The sequence below is a fragment of the Schistocerca serialis genome, chromosome 8 (genome assembly GCF_023864345.2).
Source record: "Schistocerca serialis cubense isolate TAMUIC-IGC-003099 chromosome 8, iqSchSeri2.2, whole genome shotgun sequence".
Taxonomy (NCBI): domain Eukaryota; kingdom Metazoa; phylum Arthropoda; class Insecta; order Orthoptera; family Acrididae; genus Schistocerca; species Schistocerca serialis.
In genome coordinates, this window is record NC_064645.1 from 349,350,232 (window position 1) to 349,367,731 (window position 17,500).

Below are 17,500 nucleotides of genomic sequence, written 5' to 3' on the forward strand. Positions count from 1 at the left end.
ACTGGCGCTGTGGGATGAACCAAACGCCGAGTTAAGGCGCCCGAATCGACGCTCATGGGAAACCATGAAAGGCGTTGGTTGCTTAAGACAGCAGGACGGTGGCCATGGAAGTCGGAATCCGCTAAGGAGTGTGTAACAACTCACCTGCCGAAGCAACTAGCCCTGAAAATGGATGGCGCTGAAGCGTCGTGCCTATACTCGGCCGTCAGTCTGGCAGTCATGGCCGGTCCTTGCGGCCGGCCGCGAAGCCCTGACGAGTAGGAGGGTCGCGGCGGTGGGCGCAGAAGGGTCTGGGCGTGAGCCTGCCTGGAGCCGCCGTCGGTGCAGATCTTGGTGGTAGTAGCAAATACTCCAGCGAGGCCCTGGAGGGCTGACGCGGAGAAGGGTTTCGTGTGAACAGCCGTTGCACACGAGTCAGTCGATCCTAAGCCCTAGGAGAAATCCGATGTTGATGGGGGCCGTCATAGCATGATGCACTTTGTGCTGGCCCCCGTTGGGCGAAAGGGAATCCGGTTCCTATTCCGGAACCCGGCAGCGGAACCGATACAAGTCGGGCCCCTCTTTTAGAGATGCTCGTCGGGGTAACCCAAAAGGACCCGGAGACGCCGTCGGGAGATCGGGGAAGAGTTTTCTTTTCTGCATGAGCGTTCGAGTTCCCTGGAATCCTCTAGCAGGGAGATAGGGTTTGGAACGCGAAGAGCACCGCAGTTGCGGCGGTGTCCCGATCTTCCCCTCGGACCTTGAAAATCCGGGAGAGGGCCACGTGGAGGTGTCGCGCCGGTTCGTACCCATATCCGCAGCAGGTCTCCAAGGTGAAGAGCCTCTAGTCGATAGAATAATGTAGGTAAGGGAAGTCGGCAAATTGGATCCGTAACTTCGGGATAAGGATTGGCTCTGAGGATCGGGGCGTGTCGGGCTTGGTCGGGAAGTGGGTCAGCGCTAACGTGCCGGGCCTGGGCGAGGTGAGTGCCGTAGGGGTGCCGGTAAGTGCGGGCGTTTAGCGCGGGCGTGGTCTGCTCTCGCCGTTGGTCGGCCTCGTGCTGGCCGGCGGTGCAGGATGCGCGCGCCTGCGCGGCGTTCGCGCCCCGGTGCTTCAACCTGCGTGCAGGATCCGAGCTCGGTCCCGTGCCTTGGCCTCCCACGGATCTTCCTTGCTGCGAGGCCGCGTCCGCCTTAGCGTGCTCCTCCGGGGGCGCGCGGGTGCGCGGATTCTCTTCGGCCGCCATTCAACGATCAACTCAGAACTGGCACGGACTGGGGGAATCCGACTGTCTAATTAAAACAAAGCATTGCGATGGCCCTAGCGGGTGTTGACGCAATGTGATTTCTGCCCAGTGCTCTGAATGTCAACGTGAAGAAATTCAAGCAAGCGCGGGTAAACGGCGGGAGTAACTATGACTCTCTTAAGGTAGCCAAATGCCTCGTCATCTAATTAGTGACGTGCATGAATGGATTAATGAGATTCCCCAGAACGAGATAACCCAGAACACGCGAATATGCGACGACGTTTTAATGATGTCTATCTGACAGAAGCAGTAACTCCCCCTTTCGCGAATGAAGAAGTACAAAGGGCAATTCTCAGTATGAAAAGTCGGAAAGCACCGGGCCCGGACAGTATATATCCGGAGACATTACACCAAGTAGCAGTACAGATAACTCCTTTCCTGACAAAGGTTCTAAACGATGCATTATCAGAAGGGAAAATACCGGCTTCCTGGAAAACAGCAAATACGGTGATAATAAAAAAGGCAGCCGATAAAGACCCTACAAATCCGAGGTCATACAGGCCCATATGTTTATTAAACACCTTGGCGAAAGTTCAAGAAAGACTTTTATGTGATCGTCTGCAGGCCCACAGAGAACTTCAGGGGCTTAGTGAGCATCAGTATGGTTTTCGCAAGAATAAGTCAATAGATGACGCCATCAATCAAGTGCTTCGAATTATTAATGACACTGACAGGAAATACGCAGTAGCAATATTGATAGATATACAAGGAGCATTTGACAACATGTGGTGGCCTGGATTGTTCTTGCGGCTAAGAGAGCTGCAGCTCCCGGGAACCCTGTACTACAGCTTCAAAGATTACTGCCGAGATAGGGTCGTCCAATGGGAAGAAGGTAATAGGAAGGTAGTCAAAAAGATAACAAAAGGATGCCCACAAGGATCTATCCTAGGGCCCCTATTCTGGGATATCACAATTGAGCCACTTCTCAGTCTCATGGAAGAAAGTGTCAATACAGAAGGGATCGTGGGCTATGCTGACGATCTAACAGTTTTAGTCACGGCGAACTCAAGAGCTGAATTGGAAACAAAGGCAAATGACACCTTGCTTGAAATGAACAATTGGTGCCAGAAATATAAGTTAACAATAGCCCCAGCAAAGACGTTATATATGTTGATGAAGGGAAACTTACAGCGGAATCCAATGATAAGATTGGGTAATAATAACATTGCCAGGAAGAAGGTGACTAGATACCTTGGAGTCCAGCTAGACGAAAGACTATCATTTATGCAGCATATAAAGCTCACAACCGACAAGGCGGTAGCTATTCTACATAAACTCGCCAGAATAAATACCGCAGAGTATAGGATGCCACTAAGTATGATTAAGACATATTATTATGCAATATACGAGTCGATAGTGAGTTTTGCCTCTAGCACATGGGCACATAGATTACGTCTATCGACATATGTGACTGCCGCCAGAAGTGGTCAGAGGAATGTACTCCTGCGGCTGTCTGGCGCTTTTGGAACAACATCTACTGAAGCCCTATGTGTAGTGCTTGGGACGTATCCTATAGATATAACAATAAGGTACAGAGCAGCAGCATACTGGTTGAGACGAGGACAGAATCATAAAGTTCAGGAGATAACGGACGAGGATGTCCGAACCAGATACGACTTAAAGCGATGGAGACTGATGGAGTGGCAAAGGCAGTGGGACACCAGTGAAAAGAGCAGGCGCGTATATGAATTTTTTCCTGATATTGAAGAGCGCCTGAAAATGAGACATGCTGACCCAGGCGTAGGCATGATGCATTTCCTTACGGGTCACGGACCGTACCCAACGTATTTTAATCGTATACATCAGGACAGAGCTGCCAATTGCATATGCGGAAACGTGGGCACACCAGAGCATGTTGTTCTCCAGTGCAATAGACATGAACCTGGTGAGGCATTACAACTACTACAAGATGATGTGAAGCAAGCGCTGCGGGACCCTGATAAATGGAAGCTAATTAGTGAGATGGCAGATAGAGTCTCGAGGGCCCTTAAGGAGGAGTACAGAAGAGACAGACAACTCCAAGCTGCGCAGATCCGGCCACAGCAACGACAGACACTCCAGGACGACAGTGACAGCGAAGAAACAGAGGGAGATAGCACTGAAGAGAGCTAACACGATGGGCATATTAAGAATTGTAAAGTTGTAATGCTCTCTTGGCACAAATAGAGACTACAGATTTGATGTACTAAATGCAAGTTTTAAGACTGACTAATTGTAAGTTTTATGAATTGACGTAGTAGTAATATTTTAAGCTTTTAAATTGTTTTTGAGAAATTTAAGCTAGTGACTAACAATAATTTTAATGTAAATATTTATGTCCATGGCAAGTTTTATGTAATCACATCCTAGAAAGGTAACGTTATAAATGTGTTAAATGCATGTAAAACAGCGAGCTACACATGAAATCGTTAATCCTAAGTTTTATATTCCTATTAAATTGGTAAAGTTTTATTGGTCTTATAGATGCAAATTAATATGAACACCAAATTAAGACTGTTTCAATTGAAAGTATGCATTCTAGATAAATGAACAATAACTGTATGTATAGTTAATTTAAACAAAAATTTTATCAATATACTCCAGCATGTTTAAGACATAATCTTTAACCATTACTTAATCTTGTACAATATCTTAACTTATATTAACTTAAACTTTAGAATTATAATTTAAATCTATGTATATTTATTTTGTAATAAGTATTTATAGCTGCAATCTATACTTAGAAAGAGGGCATAGTGGTCCACCTCCACGTTGGTGGGGCACGGGCAACGACACACAAGTATGGTTGTAGCGCTCTGTGTGTCAGCTAAGAGACCTGCCCATTAGCTAGAAAGGACCCGTCTTATGTATAAAGATGGCGGGTTATTACAAAGAGTAGCAGCAGTGAAAAAAAAAAAAAAAAAAAAAAAAAAAAAAAAAAAAAAAAAAAAGTGTCCCTATACATGAGCTGCGAGCTGTACCACGTACAAGCTACAGACGCGATCGCATTGCTCACTGTACTGATTCCCATGCCGAGCGATCAGCTAGGAAGCGCCCCATCCATGTCGGTACCCGTGGGCGTTGCACTCGCAGTCGCAAATAACGTTGGGCAAATATATATCTCGGAAGAGTAACGACAGTCGGACCCTCCTGGCGTTGCACTCGCAGTCGCAAAAAACGTTGGGCAAATATATTTCTCGGAAGAGTAACGACAGTCGGAGCCTCCTGGCGTTGCACTCGCAGTCGCAAAAAACGTTGGGCAAATATATTTCTCCGATCCTGAGCGATCAGCTAGGAAGCGCCCGATCCATGTCGGTACCCGTGGGCGTCGCACTCGCAGTCACAAAAAACGCTGGGCAAATATATTTCTCGGAAGAGTAACGACAGTCCGAGAATCCTGCGTGGGAAGAGTCTTTCTAGGCCCTGACCCACGGGAAGGGTTTAGCTTCCCCCATCCAGGACATTTGAAGTCGTCACACTACCGGTATTGACTAATAGACTGATTGCTGATAATCACTAGCCATACACTGGGGGAAACGGCCGACAGGGGCAGCAACATAGTGGAGCCGCAGTGTCACTAATGTACAGAGATAGAACAGTTTCGACTGGAACCAGAGTAACCGTATACACGGCACTGATTAGTAATAGATGCAGAGCCATCAGAATACAGATAATATATACAACCGTCCCTATACATGCTGAAAGACTCTGCACACAATGAGAACCACACGTCAGCCAGACACTATCACACACTACTCTCTGCCTCTAACAGGCACACCCACAATATCTAACCACCAGCATGGAAGAACATCCGGTGCATCCTCTCCGCCACATTACACAATCCACACTATCATAACCAGACCGAGAGGTCCACCCAGAAAACAGAATATCCCACCCTTCCGACATCCGCCATTGCTCAGCTAAGCCACGAACACCCACACATGTCCTACACAGGGGTGCACCCAACATCACAATACTGCCTCCTGTCACAGTACACAAACAATGGCAGGAATGAAAGACACAGATCTGCCACAACCTTGGAATCGGAGCGCCGCCTGTCATGAGCCACAAGTGCATCCTGACGTGACAAATCGGATGATCCCGCAGGCATGCACTTACGATAATCACTATCAACGAACCTGCCGCCCCCCCCCCCCAAATACACCTTTCCCTACAACAACCTAAGCTATATTGTACCTTAACCTAAGCGATATTGTACCTTAACCTAAGCTATATCGTACCTTAACCTAACCTACATTGCGCATTAACCTAACCTACGTTGTACCTTAACCTAACCTACGTTGTACCTTAACACAACCTACGTTGTGCCTTAACCTAACCTATGTTGTGCCTTAACCTAACCCATATTGTGCCTTAACCTAACCCATATTGTACCTTAACCTAACCCATATTGTACCTTAACCTAACCCATATTGTACCTTAACCTAACCCATATTGTACCTTAACCTAACCCATATTGTACCTTAACCTAACCCATATTGAACCTTAACCTAACCCATATTGAACCTTAACCTAACCCATATTGAACCTTAACCTAACCCATATTGAACCTTAACCTAACCCATATTGAACCTTAACCTAACCCATATTGAACCTTAACCTAACCCATATTGTACCTTAACCTAACCCATATTGTACCTTAACCTAACCCATATTGTACCTTAACCTAACCCATATTGTACCTTAACCTAACCCATATTGTACCTTAACCTAACCCATATTGTACCTTAACCTAACCCATATTGTACCTTAACCTAACCCATATTGTACCTTAACCTAACCCATATTGTACCTTAACCTAACCCATATTGTACCTTAACCTAACCCATATTGTACCTTAACCTAACCCATATTGAACCTTAACCTAACCCATATTGTACCTTAACCTAACCCATATTGTACCTTACCCTAACCCATATTGTACCTTACCCTAACCCATATTGTACCGTAACCTAACCCATATTGTACCTTAACCTAACCCATATTGTACCGTAACCTAACCCATATTGTACCTTAACCTAACCTACATTCTACCTTAACCTAACCTAATTTGTGCCTTAACGTAACCCATGTTGTGCCTTAACCTAACCTAATTTGTGCCTTAACCTAACCTAATTTGTGCCTTAACGTAACCCATGTTGTGCCTTAACGTAACCCATGTTGTGCCTTAACGTAACCCATGTTGTGCCTTAACGTAACCCATGTTGTGCCTTAACGTAACCCATGTTGTGCCTTAACGTAACCCATGTTGTGCCTTAACGTAACCCATGTTGTGCCTTAACGTAACCCATGTTGTGCCTTAACGTAACCCATGTTGTGCCTTAACGTAACCTAATTTGTGCCTTAACGTAACCTAATTTGTGCCTTAACGTAACCTAATTTGTGCCTTAACGTAACCTAATTTGTGCCTTAACGTAACCTAATTTGTGCCTTAACGTAACCTAATTTGTGCCTTAACGTAACCCATGTTGTGCCTTAACGTAACCCATGTTGTGCCTTAACGTAACCCATGTTGTGCCTTAACGTAACCCATGTTGTGCCTTAACGTAACCCATGTTGTGCCTTAACGTAACCCATGTTGTGCCTTAACGTAACCCATGTTGTGCCTTAACGTAACCCATGTTGTGCCTTAACGTAACCTAATTTGTGCCTTAACGTAACCTAATTTGTGCCTTAACGTAACCTAATTTGTGCCTTAACGTAACCTAATTTGTGCCTTAACGTAACCTAATTTGTGCCTTAACGTAACCTAATTTGTGCCTTAACGTAACCTAATTTGTGCCTTAACGTAATCTAATTTGTGCTTTAACGTAACCCATGTTGTGCCTTAACGTAACCCATGTTGTGCCTTAACGTAACCCATGTTGTGCCTTAACGTAACCCATGTTGTGCCTTAACGTAACCCATGTTGTGCCTTAACGTAACCCATGTTGTGCCTTAACGTAACCCATGTTGTGCCTTAACGTAACCCATGTTGTGCCTTAACGTAACCCATGTTGTGCCTTAACGTAACCTAATTTGTGCCTTAACGTAACCTAATTTGTGCCTTAACGTAACCTAATTTGTGCCTTAACGTAACCTAATTTGTGCCTTAACGTAACCTAATTTGTGCCTTAACGTAACCTAATTTGTGCCTTAACGTAACCTAATTTGTGCCTTAACGTAACCTAATTTGTGCTTTAACGTAACCCATGTTGTGCCTTAACGTAACCCATGTTGTGCCTTAACGTAACCCATGTTGTGCCTTAACGTAACCCATGTTGTGCCTTAACGTAACCCATGTTGTGCCTTAACGTAACCTAATTTGTGCCTTAACGTAACCTAATTTGTGCCTTAACGTAACCTAATTTGTGCCTTAACGTAACCTAATTTGTGCCTTAACGTAACCTAATTTGTGCCTTAACGTAACCTAATTTGTGCCTTAACGTAACCTAATTTGTGCCTTAACGTAACCTAATTTGTGCTTTAACGTAACCCATGTTGTGCCTTAACCTAACCTATATTGCGCCTTAACCTAACCTATATTGCGCCTCAACCTAACCTATATTGCGCCTTAACCTAACCTATATTGCGCCTTAACCTGACGCACGTTGTCGTTGAACCTGCTCTGTAATTGTTATGCAACTCGTTAAATTAGTGTAGTGTTGCCTAACCGCAACCCTCGCAATATAGTTCGCTATTCGCACTGCCCGGTCCCCTGTGTATCGCGTCATGTTAAACACCTTGCAGGTGTTGCTGACTTTCCACATGCTCCTGCTATACACTGTAATGTGGATAGCAGCAGGACGTACATGCCCCCCCCCTTCCCCCCTGCCTTCGCAAGCTGGTCGTTGAGAAGTTTGCATGTTCAATGCCCTTCGCATGCCGACGTACTCAGCCTACGTTGTGGTACGGCCTGTCACCTGTCCGCCGATGTACGCAAAACCCACAAACTGTACTGCACATTGGTCCGTATGTACTGAATGATACATCGTGGCACATGTGTGACCGTACGACGACTGCGCCTAGCAACGGCAGACCATACAGTCCAAATATTGTGCACGCAGCTACGTGTCGTCTCCCTATAAGAGCTGGATTGCAGTGTGGTACGCCATTCAGACGTGTGGGAGGAACGGACGCCCTGGATGGCGATCAGCATGAGCAGTCTGTTGATGTAGTGGAGCGTGTATTCGGACGTAGTCGTCTCTTCTCACACACCGTGATAGCATGTTGCACCGCGTTCCACATCTGCGACATCCTGCAGAGGCCGGCTGACAGTCGTTCGCGCAATGGACACCGCATACGTACGGGGGCTACCTTCCACGTGTTCTCGAGGCGTGCACATGTTGTTGCGTCCATGTGGGCAGACGTAGTGTGTTGTGACACCTGACACAGGCATGCAATACTCGTTGCAAATGGCGATGGACGTCTACGTTTGCTGGTGACGTTACGCAAATGAACAACAGGTAACCCGTTGTGGTGCGGTTGTTCTCGCTAGAGGTGAATCAGTGTTGGCGACGATCGGTCGAGCTATTAACCGGTTGTTTCATGGATACCCACCATGCCCACGAACGTGAAAAGGGACCCACCATGCCCATGAACGTGAAAGGGGATCTGGGTGTGAGGCGATACGCGGCGGTGGCTGGGTGGGACCGTCCCCGGCCGGTGAGGGGGGGCCGCCCGGCGTGCTGGCAGCGCGGTGCGTGGGCGCACGCGCTACAGCCGGCTGGTGGGGGCGGCCAGTGGCAGGCGCGCCGGCCGACGGACGCGGCAGGCGGCGCAGCTGCGCGCCGGCGCCCCCTGCTCGCGGCGCCTTGCGGCCAAAGTAGGTCCTCGCGGGCCCGGTGCGAAGCGCGGTGGCCATCTGCAGTGTGCTGGTCCGATTGAGGACTGTGTGCGCTGAGGATGCGCCGCCGCCCGGCGCTCGGCGCCGCGACGCCGTCTGCTGCTCGGTCGCCCCAGCGGTTCTCGCAGGTGGTTTGTATCGCAGCTGTGCGGACGTGTTGGCGCGTGCGCTGTGCTGGGAGAGTTCGCTTCGGCACCCAAGTGGGGCTTTTGTCCTTCTGTGGCGCTGGCGTTGGAGCTGCCGGTCACCGTAGGTGGCGCGTGTTGTCTCCCGCCGGCAATGCCACGACAGCACGCTCCCGGGCCTCTGTCGGCAGCGGCAAGCTCAGTTGGGAGCACGGGTGGTCGCACCTAAAGCGTCTACTCGCCTAACTCCGGGCGATTGCGCCTCTCTCGAACCCGACCAAGTACTTAGGACGGCGCTGCGCGCCGCCGGGACCTGAGAGGGTTTCGAGGTGTGTTGTGCAGGGGAGCTCAGCCTCCTCCTGTTTGCAGAATAATTGAGCGGACGCTTGCGTGTTCGCGCGGGCCCCCGGGACACACTCCCGGGCGGCCGGCTGCTCAGCTCTAGTTGACGCAGCTCCCTGGTTGATCCTGCCAGTAGTCATATGCTTGTCTCAAAGATTAAGCCATGCATGTCTCAGTACAAGCCGCATTAAGGTGAAACCGCGAATGGCTCATTAAATCAGTTATGGTTCCTTAGATCGTACCCACGTTACTTGGATAACTGTGGTAATTCTAGAGCTAATACATGCAAACAGAGTCCCGACCAGAGATGGAAGGGACGCTTTTATTAGATCAAAACCAATCGGTCGGCTCGTCCGGTCCGTTTGCCTTGGTGACTCTGAATAACTTTGGGCTGATCGCACGGTCCTCGTACCGGCGACGCATCTTTCAAATGTCTGCCTTATCAACTGTCGATGGTAGGTTCTGCGCCTACCATGGTTGTAACGGGTAACGGGGAATCAGGGTTCGATTCCGGAGAGGGAGCCTGAGAAACGGCTACCACATCCAAGGAAGGCAGCAGGCGCGCAAATTACCCACTCCCGGCACGGGGAGGTAGTGACGAAAAATAACGATACGGGACTCATCCGAGGCCCCGTAATCGGAATGAGTACACTTTAAATCCTTTAACGAGTATCTATTGGAGGGCAAGTCTGGTGCCAGCAGCCGCGGTAATTCCAGCTCCAATAGCGTATATTAAAGTTGTTGCGGTTAAAAAGCTCGTAGTTGGATTTGTGTCCCACGCTGTTGGTTCACCGCCCGTCGGTGTTTAACTGGCATGTATCGTGGGACGTCCTGCCGGTGGGGCGAGCCGAAGGCGTGCGACCGCCTCGTGCGTGCTCGTGCGTCCCGAGGCGGACCCCGTTGAAATCCTACCAGGGTGCTCTTTATTGAGTGTCTCGGTGGGCCGGCACGTTTACTTTGAACAAATTAGAGTGCTTAAAGCAGGCAAGCCCGCCTGAATACTGTGTGCATGGAATAATGGAATAGGACCTCGGTTCTATTTTGTTGGTTTTCGGAACCCGAGGTAATGATTAATAGGGACAGGCGGGGGCATTCGTATTGCGACGTTAGAGGTGAAATTCTTGGATCGTCGCAAGACGAACAGAAGCGAAAGCATTTGCCAAGTATGTTTTCATTAATCAAGAACGAAAGTTAGAGGTTCGAAGGCGATCAGATACCGCCCTAGTTCTAACCATAAACGATGCCAGCCAGCGATCCGCCGCAGTTCCTCCGATGACTCGGCGGGCAGCCTCCAGGAAACCAAAGCTTTTGGGTTCCGGGGGAAGTATGGTTGCAAAGCTGAAACTTAAAGGAATTGACGGAAGGGCACCACCAGGAGTGGAGCCTGCGGCTTAATTTGACTCAACACGGGAAACCTCACCAGGCCCGGACACCGGAAGGATTGACAGATTGATAGCTCTTTCTTGATTCGGTGGGTGGTGGTGCATGGCCGTTCTTAGTTGGTGGAGCGATTTGTCTGGTTAATTCCGATAACGAACGAGACTCTAGCCTGCTAACTAGTCGCGTGACATCCTTCGTGCTGTCAGCGATTACTCTTCTTCTTAGAGGGACAGGCGGCTTCTAGCCGCACGAGATTGAGCAATAACAGGTCTGTGATGCCCTTAGATGTTCTGGGCCGCACGCGCGCTACACTGAAGGAATCAGCGTGTCTTCCTAGGCCGAAAGGTCGGGGTAACCCGCTGAACCTCCTTCGTGCTAGGGATTGGGGCTTGCAATTGTTCCCCATGAACGAGGAATTCCCAGTAAGCGCGAGTCATAAGCTCGCGTTGATTACGTCCCTGCCCTTTGTACACACCGCCCGTCGCTACTACCGATTGAATGATTTAGTGAGGTCTTCGGACTGGTACGCGGCATTGACTCTGTCGTTGCCGATGCTACCGGAAAGATGACCAAACTTGATCATTTAGAGGAAGTAAAAGTCGTAACAAGGTTTCCGTAGGTGAACCTGCGGAAGGATCATTACCGACTAGACTGCATGTCTTTCGATGTGCGTGTCGTGTCGCGCAACACGCAGCTACCTGTACGGCTCGCAGTAGCCGTGCGCCGCGTGCGGAACCACGCGTTCGTCTCAAAACTAACGGCAATGTTGTGTGGTACGAGCGCTGAAGCGCTGGGGCGGCTGGCCTGCGGCACCTGGCGCCTGGCGCCGGTTTTGAATGACTTTCGCCCGACTGCCTGTCCGCTCCGATGTGGAGCCGTACGACGCCCATCGGCCGTGAGGCCGTTGGACACTGAACGCTGGAACAGGGCCGCCACACGCCTCAGTCCCGCCTATGCAACTGTCTCGAAGGAGATGGTGGAAACTATGAAAAGATCACCCAGGACGGTGGATCACTCGGCTCGTGGGTCGATGAAGAACGCAGCAAATTGCGCGTCGACATGTGAACTGCAGGACACATGAACATCGACGTTTCGAACGCACATTGCGGTCCATGGATTCCGTTCCCGGGCCACGTCTGGCTGAGGGTCGGCTACGTATACTGAAGCGCGCGGCGTTTGCCCCGCTTCGCAGACCTGGGAGTGTCGTGGCCGCCTGTGGGGCCGGCCGCGTCTCCTTAAACGTGCGATGCGCGCCCGTCGCCTGGCGGTTCGCATACCGGTACTTACTCGGTAGCGTGCACAGCCGGCTGGCGGTGTGGCGTGCGACACCTCGTACAACGACCTCAGAGCAGGCGAGACTACCCGCTGAATTTAAGCATATTACTAAGCGGAGGAAAAGAAACTAACAAGGATTCCCCCACTAGCGGCGAGCGAACAGGGAAGAGTCCAGCACCGAACCCCGCAGGCTGCCGCCTGTCGTGGCATGTGGTGTTTGGGAGGGTCCACTACCCCGACGCCTCGCGCCGAGCCCAAGTCCAACTTGAATGAGGCCACGGCCCGTAGAGGGTGCCAGGCCCGTAGCGGCCGGTGCGAGCGTCGGCGGGACCTCTCCTTCGAGTCGGGTTGCTTGAGAGTGCAGCTCCAAGTGGGTGGTAAACTCCATCTGAGACTAAATATGACCACGAGACCGATAGCGAACAAGTACCGTGAGGGAAAGTTGAAAAGAACTTTGAAGAGAGAGTTCAAAAGTACGTGAAACCGTTCTGGGGTAAACGTGAGAAGTCCGAAAGGTCGAACGGGTGAGATTCACGCCCATCCGGCCACTGGCCTCCGCCCTCGGCAGATGGGGCCGGCCGCCCGCGCGGAGCAATCCGCGGCGGGGTCGTGTCCGGTTGCCTTTCCACTCGCCGCGGGGTGGGGCCGTTCCGGTGTGCGGTGGGCCGCACTTCTCCCCTAGTAGGACGTCGCGACCCGCTGGGTGCCGGCCTACGGCCCGGGTGCGCAGCCTGTCCTTCCGCGGGCCTCGGTTCGCGTCTGTTGGGCAGAGCCCCGGTGTCCTGGCTGGCTGCCCGGCGGTATATCTGGAGGAGTCGATTCGCCCCTTTGGGCGCTCGGGCTCCCGGCAAGCGCGCGCGGTTCTTCCCGGATGACGGACCTACCTGGCCCGGCCCCGGACCCGCGCCGCTGTTGGCTCGGGATGCTCTCGGGCGGAATAATCGCTCCCGTCAGCGGCGCTTCAGCTTTGGACAATTTCACGACCCGTCTTGAAACACGGACCAAGTAGTCTAACATGTGCGCGAGTCATTGGGCTGTACGAAACCTAAAGGCGTAATGAAAGTGAAGGTCTCGCCTTGCGCGGGCCGAGGGAGGATGGGGCTTCCCCGCCCTTCACGGGGCGGCGGCCTCCGCACTCCCGGGGCGTCTCGTCCTCATTGCGAGGTGAGGCGCACCTAGAGCGTACACGTTGGGACCCGAAAGATGGTGAACTATGCCTGGCCAGGACGAAGTCAGGGGAAACCCTGATGGAGGTCCGTAGCGATTCTGACGTGCAAATCGATCGTCGGAGCTGGGTATAGGGGCGAAAGACTAATCGAACCATCTAGTAGCTGGTTCCCTCCGAAGTTTCCCTCAGGATAGCTGGTGCTCGTATGAGTCTCATCCGGTAAAGCGAATGATTAGAGGCCTTGGGGCCGAAACGACCTCAACCTATTCTCAAACTTTAAATGGGTGAGATCTCCGGCTTGCTTGATATGCTGAAGCCGCGAGCAAACGACTCGGATCGGAGTGCCAAGTGGGCCACTTTTGGTAAGCAGAACTGGCGCTGTGGGATGAACCAAACGCCGAGTTAAGGCGCCCGAATCGACGCTCATGGGAAACCATGAAAGGCGTTGGTTGCTTAAGACAGCAGGACGGTGGCCATGGAAGTCGGAATCCGCTAAGGAGTGTGTAACAACTCACCTGCCGAAGCAACTAGCCCTGAAAATGGATGGCGCTGAAGCGTCGTGCCTATACTCGGCCGTCAGTCTGGCAGTCATGGCCGGTCCTTGCGGCCGGCCGCGAAGCCCTGACGAGTAGGAGGGTCGCGGCGGTGGGCGCAGAAGGGTCTGGGCGTGAGCCTGCCTGGAGCCGCCGTCGGTGCAGATCTTGGTGGTAGTAGCAAATACTCCAGCGAGGCCCTGGAGGGCTGACGCGGAGAAGGGTTTCGTGTGAACAGCCGTTGCACACGAGTCAGTCGATCCTAAGCCCTAGGAGAAATCCGATGTTGATGGGGGCCGTCATAGCATGATGCACTTTGTGCTGGCCCCCGTTGGGCGAAAGGGAATCCGGTTCCTATTCCGGAACCCGGCAGCGGAACCGATACAAGTCGGGCCCCTCTTTTAGACATGCTCGTCGGGGTAACCCAAAAGGACCCGGAGACGCCGTCGGGAGATCGGGGAAGAGTTTTCTTTTCTGCATGAGCGTTCGAGTTCCCTGGAATCCTCTAGCAGGGAGATAGGGTTTGGAACGCGAAGAGCACCGCAGTTGCGGCGGTGTCCCGATCTTCCCCTCGGACCTTGAAAATCCGGGAGAGGGCCACGTGGAGGTGTCGCGCCGGTTCGTACCCATATCCGCAGCAGGTCTCAAGGTGAAGAGCCTCTAGTCGATAGAATAATGTAGGTAAGGGAAGTCGGCAAATTGGATCCGTAACTTCGGGATAAGGATTGGCTCTGAGGATCGGGGCGTGTCGGGCTTGGTCGGGAAGTGGGTCAGCGCTAACGTGCCGGGCCTGGGCGAGGTGAGTGCCGTAGGGGTGCCGGTAAGTGCGGGCGTTTAGCGCGGGCGTGGTCTGCTCTCGCCGTTGGTCAGCCTCGTGCTGGCCGGCGGTGCAGGATGCGCGCGCCTGCGCGGCGTTCGCGCCCCGGTGCTTCAACCTGCGTGCAGGATCCGAGCTCGGTCCCGTGCGTTGGCCTCCCACGGATCTTCCTTGCTGCGAGGCCGCGTCCGCCTTAGCGTGCTCCTCCGGGGGCGCGCGGGTGCGCGGATTCTCTTCGGCCGCCATTCAACGATCAACTCAGAACTGGCACGGACTGGGGGAATCCGACTGTCTAATTAAAACAAAGCATTGCGATGGCCCTAGCGGGTGTTGACGCAATGTGATTTCTGCCCAGTGCTCTGAATGTCAACGTGAAGAAATTCAAGCAAGCGCGAGTAAACGGCGGGAGTAACGTCCCGCCGGGGAGCAGCGAGCCCGCTGCCTGACGCGGGCGAGGCCGCTGCGCCGCCCGTCGACGCAGCCGAGGACTTCGCGGCCGACACCACCGGGCCGCCGCCGGAGGGGACGACTGACGCCGCCATCTGGGAGCATCTGGCGGGGCTACCCGCTTCCGCCCAGCGTTTCTCTGCCCTGGATCGTGTCATAGGTCTGGGGCGGGGCACGCCGCCCGATGTCATCCTGGGCATGCTCCCGGATGCCCTTGCGTCGGTCGGGTCCAGAGGGGAGAGATCGATCACCAGGACTCAGCGGCCGCGCCAACCATCGAAGCGGCCGCCTGCCGCGCCGCCGACGCAGAAGCGCAAGCGGCGCCGCTGGGAGTACGCGAGAACGCAGGATGCCTTCCGACGGTCGCGTGCACGTTGCGTGCGCGGCCTCTTGGATGGCACCCTGCTCCAGCCGCCACCTGCCATCCCTGGTCTGCTGGACTTCTGGGCGGACCTCTTCACCAAGAAGCCCATCTCCACCGCGGGCTTCATTCGTGACCGCCTCCTCCCGCACTCGGAGCCTGTCGCTCCCGAGTGCCTATGGGGGCGGTCACACATGAGGAGGTCGCCGCCGCGTTGCCGCCCAGGGGATCAGCAGCCGGGCCGGACGGCCTTACCCCAGCGGAGTTGCGGCGCCTGCCGCACGAAGTCCTGGTGAAAGTGATGAATCTCTTCCTTCTGGCCCGCGCCCTTCCGGAACGCCTGCTTCGCGCGCGGACGTCCCTTCTCCCGAAAACGGCTGCACCAACATCCCCCGCTGACTTTCGCCCCATTACGGTCTGCTCGGTGTTGGCGCGGACCTTTCACAAGGTTCTCGCGTCACGCCTGATGCGCGCATGTGCTGTGGACGAACGTCAGCGGGCATTCATCCCTCGGGATGGGATGTTGGAAAATACCTTCATCTTGGACACTGCTCTCACCGACGCAGTTCGCTCCTGCCGCTCTGTCTTTGTGGCATCGATCGACGTATCTAAGGCATTCGATTCGGTAGATCATGCTGCCCTTCGCCCCGTGCTGAAGGCGCATGGCCTGCCGGATTGCTTTGTTGAGTATGTCGAGCGGTGCTACGAGGGCAGCACGACAGTGATAGCGGACGGCGCCGGCGTGGGCGTGTCTGTTTAGCCAGCACGGGGCGTTCGCCAGGGCGATCCCCTCTCCCCCCTCCTGTTCAACTTTGCGGTGGACTACGTTTTAGGCCAACTGCCCTCCCACATCGGAGCTCGGATCCTCGGTCGCAGAGTCAACGCTGCGGCCTTTGCAGATGACGTCTTGCTGTTTGCAGCGACCCCGAGGGGCTTGCAGTCCCTCATCGACGCAGCTACCGCAGCCCTCGCCCACCTGGGGCTGCAGATCAACGCCCGGAAGTGTTTCACCCTCGCCTTAGTCGCGTCAGGGCGCGAGAAGAAGGTGAAGGTGGACAGCAATGTCACCTTCACAGCAGGCAATACCACCATGCCTGCCCTGCGTGTGGGTGAAACCTTCCGGTACCTGGGGCTGCAATTTTCCACGGCGGGTCGCTGTGTCTTCAATCCACGTCGCCACCTGGTGGAGCAGCTTGACGTCATCTCCCGAGCTCCGCTGAAGCCGCAACAGCGCCTCCACGCTCTCACCAACGTACTTCTCCCTGGCCTGTACCACGGGCTGGCCCTCAGCCGCACCCGGGTGGGTGCATTGAAGTCGGCCGACGTCACCATCCGGGCCGCCGTCAGGAGATGGTTCCGCCTTCCGGCGGACACCCCCCTGGGATACTTCCACGCTCCTGTTGCCCAGGGGGGCCTCGGCATTCCATCTTGCCGATGGATGGGTCCAACCCTCCGTCGGTCCCGTCTCCTGGCGCTGAAGAAGATAGGGCCAGCCTTCGACGGTGCAGGCATGGATGAGGTGCAGCGTGAGATCGAGGTGCTGGAGCGCCACCTAATGTGGGAGGGCCACCTCCTCAAATCGTCAACGCAGGTTGGGGAAATGTGGGCGGCGCGCCTACACATCGCCATTGACGGTGCAGCGCTGTCATCTTCTGCCGCCGTCAGTGGCCAACATCAGTGGGTCGCCGACACCAGTCGCCTGCTATCTGGGCGTGAATACATCGACGCCCTCCGCGCCCGCATCAACGCCTTCCCTACGAAGGCACGGCGCAGTCGCGGGCGGGAGGCGGACACCAGATGCCGCGCGGGGTGCAAGGCCGTGGAGACCGCCAACCACGTACTTCAGGCTTGCTTTAGGACGCACGGGTCCCGGGTCAAGCGCCATGACGCTGTAGTGCGTTATGTCGCCCGTGGGCTCGCGCAGAGGGGCTTCAATGTCTC

At 53.5% G+C, this 17,500-nt stretch overlaps 2 non-coding genes and 2 pseudogenes across 2 annotated transcripts; all 4 read left to right on the forward strand.

Annotated features, from left to right (window-relative positions):
• The window catches only part of LOC126417828 (large subunit ribosomal RNA), a 2,995-nt pseudogene extending 1,476 nt beyond the window's left edge, over window positions 1–1,519 (forward strand).
• An 8,172-nt stretch (window positions 1,520–9,691) lies between these two features.
• LOC126417746 (small subunit ribosomal RNA) lies at window positions 9,692–11,600 on the forward strand. The gene has a single exon (XR_007575809.1). It is a non-coding gene; the product is annotated as a small subunit ribosomal RNA (ribosomal RNA).
• Window positions 11,601–11,953: 353 nt separating this feature from the next.
• Window positions 11,954–12,108, forward strand: LOC126417511 (5.8S ribosomal RNA). The gene has a single exon (XR_007575624.1). It is a non-coding gene; the product is annotated as a 5.8S ribosomal RNA (ribosomal RNA).
• Window positions 12,109–12,296: 188 nt separating this feature from the next.
• LOC126417823 (large subunit ribosomal RNA) overlaps window positions 12,297–17,500 on the forward strand; it is a 7,221-nt pseudogene continuing 2,017 nt past the window's right edge.